We start from the raw sequence: 7,043 nt of genomic DNA, 5'->3' as shown, positions 1-7,043 counted from the left end.
GTCCATTATACAGAGTATGAGCTACATCGCAGAGGTGTCCTACCTGTCCATATACTGAGAGCTAGCTACATGGCAGAGTAGTACAACATGTCCATATACAGGGTACTAGCTACATCACAGAGGATTCCAACATATCCATGTACAGAGAACTAGCTAAATGTCAGATGAGTCCAAAATGGCCATATACAGAGAACTCGCTACATGAAGGGGTAATGCAACATTTCCATATACAGAGTTGCAGCTACAAGGCAGATGACTGCAACTTGTCTATATACAGTGAGCTAGCTACATGACAGACAAGTCCAATATGTTCATATACAGAGAGCTAAATACATGTCAGATCAGTCCACCCTATCCAGGTACAGAGAGCTAGCTCTATGGCAGACAAGTCCAAAATGTCCATATACAGAAAGTTAGCCACATGGGAAGGTTATGCAACATCTCCATATACAGAGTTCTAACCATTAGGCAGATGAGTCCAACTTGTCTATATACAGAGAGCTAACTACATGGCAGACAAGTAAAATATGTTCATATACAGAGAGCTAAATACTTGTCAGATCAGTCCAACCTGTCCAGGTACAGAGAGCTGGCTATATGGCAGACAAGTCCAAAATATCCATATACAGAGAGCTAGCTACATGGCAGGGTAGTGCAATATTTTCATATACAGAATTCTAGCTACAAGACAGAAGAGTCCAACTTGTCTATACAAAGAGAGTTAACTACATGGCAGAGTACTGCAACTTTTCCACATACAGATATCTAGGTACACGGCAGATGTGTCCAACGTGTCCATAAACTGAGATCCACCTACAGGGCAGACAAGTCCAACATGTTCAAATACAGAGAGCTACCTACTTGGCAGATCAGTCCAACATATCCATGTACAGAGAGCTAGCTACATGGCAGACAAGTCCAAAATGTCCATATACAGAAAGTTAGCCACATGGCAGGGTTATGCAACATTTCCAGATACAGAGTTCTAGCTACTAGGCAGATGAGTCCAACTTGTCTATATACAGAGAGCTAACTACATGACAGAGTTATGCAACATTTCCACATACAGAGTTCTAGGTACATGGCAGCTGTGTCCTACGTGTCCATATTCTGAGAGCTAGCTACATGGCAGAGTACTCCAAAATGTCCATATTCAGGGTACTAGCTACATGGTAGATGTGTCCAACTTTACATACCCTGAGAGTCACCCACATGGCAGACAAGTCCAATATGATCATATACAGAGAGCGACCTACTTCGCGGATAAGTCCAACATATCCATGTACAGAGAGCTAGCTACATGGTAGACGATTCCAAAATGTCCATATACAGAGAGGTAGCTAAATGGCAGGGTACTGCAACATTTCACAATACTGAGTTCTAGCTACATGGCAGATGTGTCAATGGTGTTCATATAATGACAGCTACTTACATTGCAGACAAATCCAATATGTTCATATACTGAGAGCTAAATACTTGTGAGATCAGTCCATCACATGCACGTACAGAGCGCTAACTACATGGCTGATGAGTACATAATATCCATATACAGAGAGCTAGCCACATGGAAGTGTACTGCAACATTTCCTTATACAGTGTTCTAGCTACAAGGCAGATGAGTCCAACTTGTTTATATACATGGGAGAGTAGTGAAACATTTCCATATACAGAGTTATATCCACATGGCAGATGTGTACAACATGTCCATATTCTGAGTGCTAGCTACATGGCAGAGTAATCCAACAGTCCATATTCAGGGTACTCGCTACATGGCAGATGTGTCCATCTTGTCCATGTTTGAGAGTCATCCACATTACAGACAAGTCCAATATAATCATTTACAGAGAGCTAGCTCCTTGGCAGATCAGTCCAACCTACCCCTGAACAGAGAGCTAGCTACATGACAGACGATTCCAAAATGTCCATATATATAGATATATCCATATAAAGAGATATATATGTATAAAATGCCATATACATGGCAGGGTATTGTAACATTTCCTAATGCTGAGTTCTAGCTAAATTGCTGAAGAGCCAAGTGTGTTCATATACTGAGAGCTACCTACATGACAGTCAAATATAATATGTTCATATACAGAGAGCTACCTACATGGCAGATGAGTCCAATATATCCATGTACAGAGAGTTAGCTACATGGCAGGCAAGTCCAAAATGTCCATATAGAGAGAGCTAAGCACATGGCAGAGTAGTGCACCATTTCCATATATAGAGTTCTAGCTACATGGCAGATGAGTCCAATATATCCATGTACAGAGAGTTAGCTACATGGCAGGCAAGTCCAAAATGTCCATATAGAGAGAGCTAAGCACATGGCAGAGTAGTGCATCATTTTCATATACAGAGTTCTAGTTACAAGGCAGAAGAGTCCAATTTGTCTATATAAAGAGAGTTAGCTACATGACAGAGTAGTGCAACATTTCCATATAAAGAGTTCTAGCTACATGGCAGATGTGTCCAACTGAGAACTATCTACATGGCAGAGTAGTCCTACATTTCCACATTCACAGTAGTAGCTACAAGACAGATGTGTCCAATGTGTCCATATACTGAGAGCCAACTACAGGTCAGACAAGTACAATATGTTCATATACAGAGACCAACCTACTTGTCAGATCAGTCCAACATATCCATGTGCAGAGAGCAAGATACATGGCAGATTAGTGCAACATTTCCATATACAGAGTTCTAGTTACATGGCAGATGTGTCTGACGTGTCCATATACTGAGAGCTAGCTACATGGCAGACTAATCCAATATGTCCATATTCAGAAAACTAGCTACATGGAAGATGTGTCCAACTTGTCCATATACTGAGAGTCATCCACATGGCAGACAAGTCAAATATGATCATATACAAAGAGTGACCTACTTGGCAGATCAGTGCAACATATCCAAATGTCCCTATACAGAGAGCAAGCTACATGGCAGGGCAGTGCAACATATCCATATACTGAGGTCTAGCTTCATGGTATATGTGTCAACGGTGTTCATATACTGAGAGCTACCTACATGGAAGACAAATCCAATATGATTATATACAGAGAGCTACCTACTTGGCATATCAGTCCAACATATCCATATACAGAAAGTTAGCTTCATGGCTGGCGAGTCCAAAATGTCCATATACAGAGATCTAGCCACATGGCAGGGCAGTGCAACATTTCCATATACAGAGTTCTAGCTACAAGGCAGATGAGTACAACTTGTCTATATACAGAGAGCTAGGTACTTGGCAGAGTAGTGTAACATTTCCATTTACAGAATTCTATCTACATGGCAAATGTGTCCAACGTGTACATATACTGAGGGCTAGCTACATGGCAGAGAAGTCCAACATGTCCATATACAGGGTAGTAGCTACATGGCAAATGTGTCCAACGTATCCATATACTGAGAACCACGTACAAGGCAGACAAGTCCAATATGATCATGTACAGCGAGCTACCTACTTGGTAGATCTGACCAACATATCTATGTCCAGAGAGTTAACTACATGGCAGACGTGTACAAAATGTCCATATACAGAGAGATACCTACATGGCAGGGTAGTGCAACATTTCCATATGCAGAATTCAATCTACAAGGCGGATATGTCCAACTTGTCTATATGTAGAGAGATACCTACATGGCAGGGTAGTGCAAAATTTCTATATGCAGAATTCAATCTACAAGGCGGTTACATCCAACTTGTCTATATATAGAGAGTTAGCTACATGGCAGAGTACTGCAGCATTTCCATATTCAGAGTTCTAGCTACATGGCAGACATGTCCAACGTGTCCATACACTGAGAGTCACCTACATGGCAGACAAGTCCAATATGTTCATATACCGAGAGCTACCGACTTGTCAGATCAGTCCAACATATCCTTGTACATAGAGCTAGCTACATGGCAGACAATTCCAAAATGTCCATATACAGAGAGCTAGCTACATGACAGTGTTGTGCAACATTTCCATATACTGATTTCTAGCTACATGGCAAATGTGTCAACGATGTTCATATACTGAGAGCTACCTACATGGCAGATAAATCCAATATGTACATATACAAAGAACTACATACTTGTCATATCAGTCCAACATATCCATGTACAGTGAGCTAGCTACATGACTGGTGAGTCCAAAATGTCCATATGCAGAGAGATAGCCACATGGGATGGTAGTGCAACATTTCCATATACAGAGTTCCAGCTACAAGGCAGATGAGTCCAACTTGTCTATATACAGAGAGTTAGCTACATGGCAGAGTAGTGCAACATTTCCATATACAGAGTTCTATATATGTGGCAGATGTGTCCAACATGTCCATATACTGAGAGCTAGCTACATGGCAGAGTAGTCCAACATGAACACATTCAGGGTAGTAGTTACATGGCTAATGTGTCCAACGTATCCATACACTGAAAGCCACCTACAGGCCAAACAAGTCCAATATGTTCCTATACAGAGATCTACCTACTTAGCAGAACAATCCAACATATTCATGTACAGAGAGGGAGTTACATGTCAGATGCATCCAAAATTTCCATATATAGAGAGCTAGCTACATGGCAGGGTAGTGCAACATCCCCACATCCAGAGTTGTAGCTTCAAGGCAGATGAGTCCATCTTGTCTATAAACAGAGAGCTAGCTACATGGCAGAGTAAAGCAACATTTCCATATACACAGTTCTAGCTACATGGCAGATGTGTCCAATGTGTCCATATACTGAGAGCTAGCTACATGGCAGAATAGTTCACCATGTCCATATTCTGTGTACTAGCTGCATGGCAGATGTGTCCAACGTATCCATATACTGAGTACCAACTACAGGGCAGACAAGTCCAATATGTTCACATACAGAGAGCTACTTACTTGGCAGATCAGTCCAACATATACATGTACAGAGAGATACCTACATGGGAGACGATTCCAAAATATCCATATACAGAGAGCTAGCTACGTGACAGTGTAGTGCAACATTTCAGAATACTGATTTCTAGCTTCATGGCATATGTGTCAATGGTGTTCCTATACTGAGAGCTTCCTACATGGCAGACAAATCCTATATATTTATATACAGAGAGCTACATACTTGCCAGATCAGTCCAACATATCCACGTACAGAGAGCTAGCTAAATGGTAGACCAGTCCAAAATTTCCATATAAAGAGAGTTACCCACATTGCAGAGTAGTGCAACATTTCCATATATAAAGTTCTAGCTACATAGCAGATGTACCCAATGTGTCCATATGCTGAGAGCTAGCTTTATTGCAGAGTAGTCAAACAGGTCCATATCCAGTGTACTAGCTACATGGCTGATGTGTCCATCTTGTCCTTATACTGAGAGTCATCCACATGGGAGACAAGTCCAATATGATCATATACAGAGAGCTACATATTGGAAAACCAGTCCAACATATCCATGTACCTAGACCTAGCTACATGGCAGAGGATTCCAAAATGTCCATATACAGAGAGCTAGCTACATGGCAGGGTAGTGCAACATTTCCCAATACTGAGTTCTAGGTACATGGTAGATGTGTCAATGGTGTTCATATACTGACAGCTTCCTACATGGCAGAGAAATCCAATATGATCATATACAGAGAGCTACCAACTTTGCAGATCAGTCCAAAATATCCACATATAGAGAGCTAGCTACATGGCAGACTAGTCCAAACTGTACATATGCAGAAAGCTAGCCACATGGCAGGATAGTGAAACATTTTCATATACAGAGTTCTAGCTACAAGGCAGATGAGTCCAACTTGTCTATATAGAGAGTGAATTACATGGCAGATTAGTGCAACATTTCCATACACCGAGTTCTAGCTACATGGCAGATGTGTCCAACTTATCCATATACATAGAGTCACCTACGTAGCAGACATATCCAATATGATCATATACTGAGAGCTACCTACTTGGGAGATCAGTCCAAAATATCCATGCACAGAGAGCTAGCTACATGACAGACGATTCCAAAATGACTATATACAGACAGCAAGCTACATTTCAGGGTAGTGCAACATTTCCATATACTGAGTTCTAGCTAAATGGCAGATGTGTCAATGGTGTTCATATAATGAGATCTACTTACATGGCAGAGAGCTAAATACTTGTGAGATCAGTCCATCATATGCACATCCAGAGAGCTAGCTACATGGCGGACGAGTAGAAAATGTCCATATACAGAGAGCTAGCTATATCGCAGAGTAGTGCAACATTTCCATATACAGTGTTCTTGCTACATGGCAGATGTGTCTAAGGTGTTCATATTCTGAGAGCTAGCAACATGGAAGAGTAGTCCAACATGACCATATTCTGGGTACTAGCTACATGGTAGATGTGTCCAACTTGTCCATGTACTTAGAGTCGCCCACTTGGCAGATGAGTCCAATATGATCATATACAGAGAGCTACCTACTTGGCAGATCAGTCCAAAATATTCATGTACAGAGAGCTAGCTACATGGCAGTGTAGTGCAACATATTCATATACTGAGTTCTAGCTTCATGGTAGATGTGTCAACTGTGTTCATATACTGAGAGCTTCCTACATGGAAGACAAATCCAATATGTTCATATACAGAGAACTACATACTTGTCAAATCAGTACAAAATATCCATGGCAGATGATTCCAAAATGTCCATATGCAGAGAGGTAGCCACATGACTTTTGCAGTCCTGAAAAAACCAACCTAGGCGTTGCTGCCAGTAAACATGTCCCAAGAGTGGTATGATGACGCCGGCCTGCAACTCGTCAATGAATTTACTATGTCGCTTTCTAGATCAAAGCGAGGACTTGGACTTAGAGTAATGGGTGTAGCATCTTTTATCACCTTGCTTGTTTCTTTCACCACCACCACAGTTGCACTTACTCAAGAAATTCAGACTGCAGCTACTGTTAACGAACTGATGGACAATGTTACTTACAATTGGGACCGGCAAGAAAAAAATGATCTTGCCATTGAACATCGCCTGAATGGACTATATGATACTGTTAACTTACTTGGGGACACTTTGGAGCAGGTCAT

This window comes from Chrysochloris asiatica, unplaced genomic scaffold (assembly GCF_000296735.1).
Source record: "Chrysochloris asiatica unplaced genomic scaffold, ChrAsi1.0 scaffold00400, whole genome shotgun sequence".
Classification (NCBI taxonomy): domain Eukaryota; kingdom Metazoa; phylum Chordata; class Mammalia; order Afrosoricida; family Chrysochloridae; genus Chrysochloris; species Chrysochloris asiatica.
Note: the sequence above shows the minus strand (reverse complement) of the source record.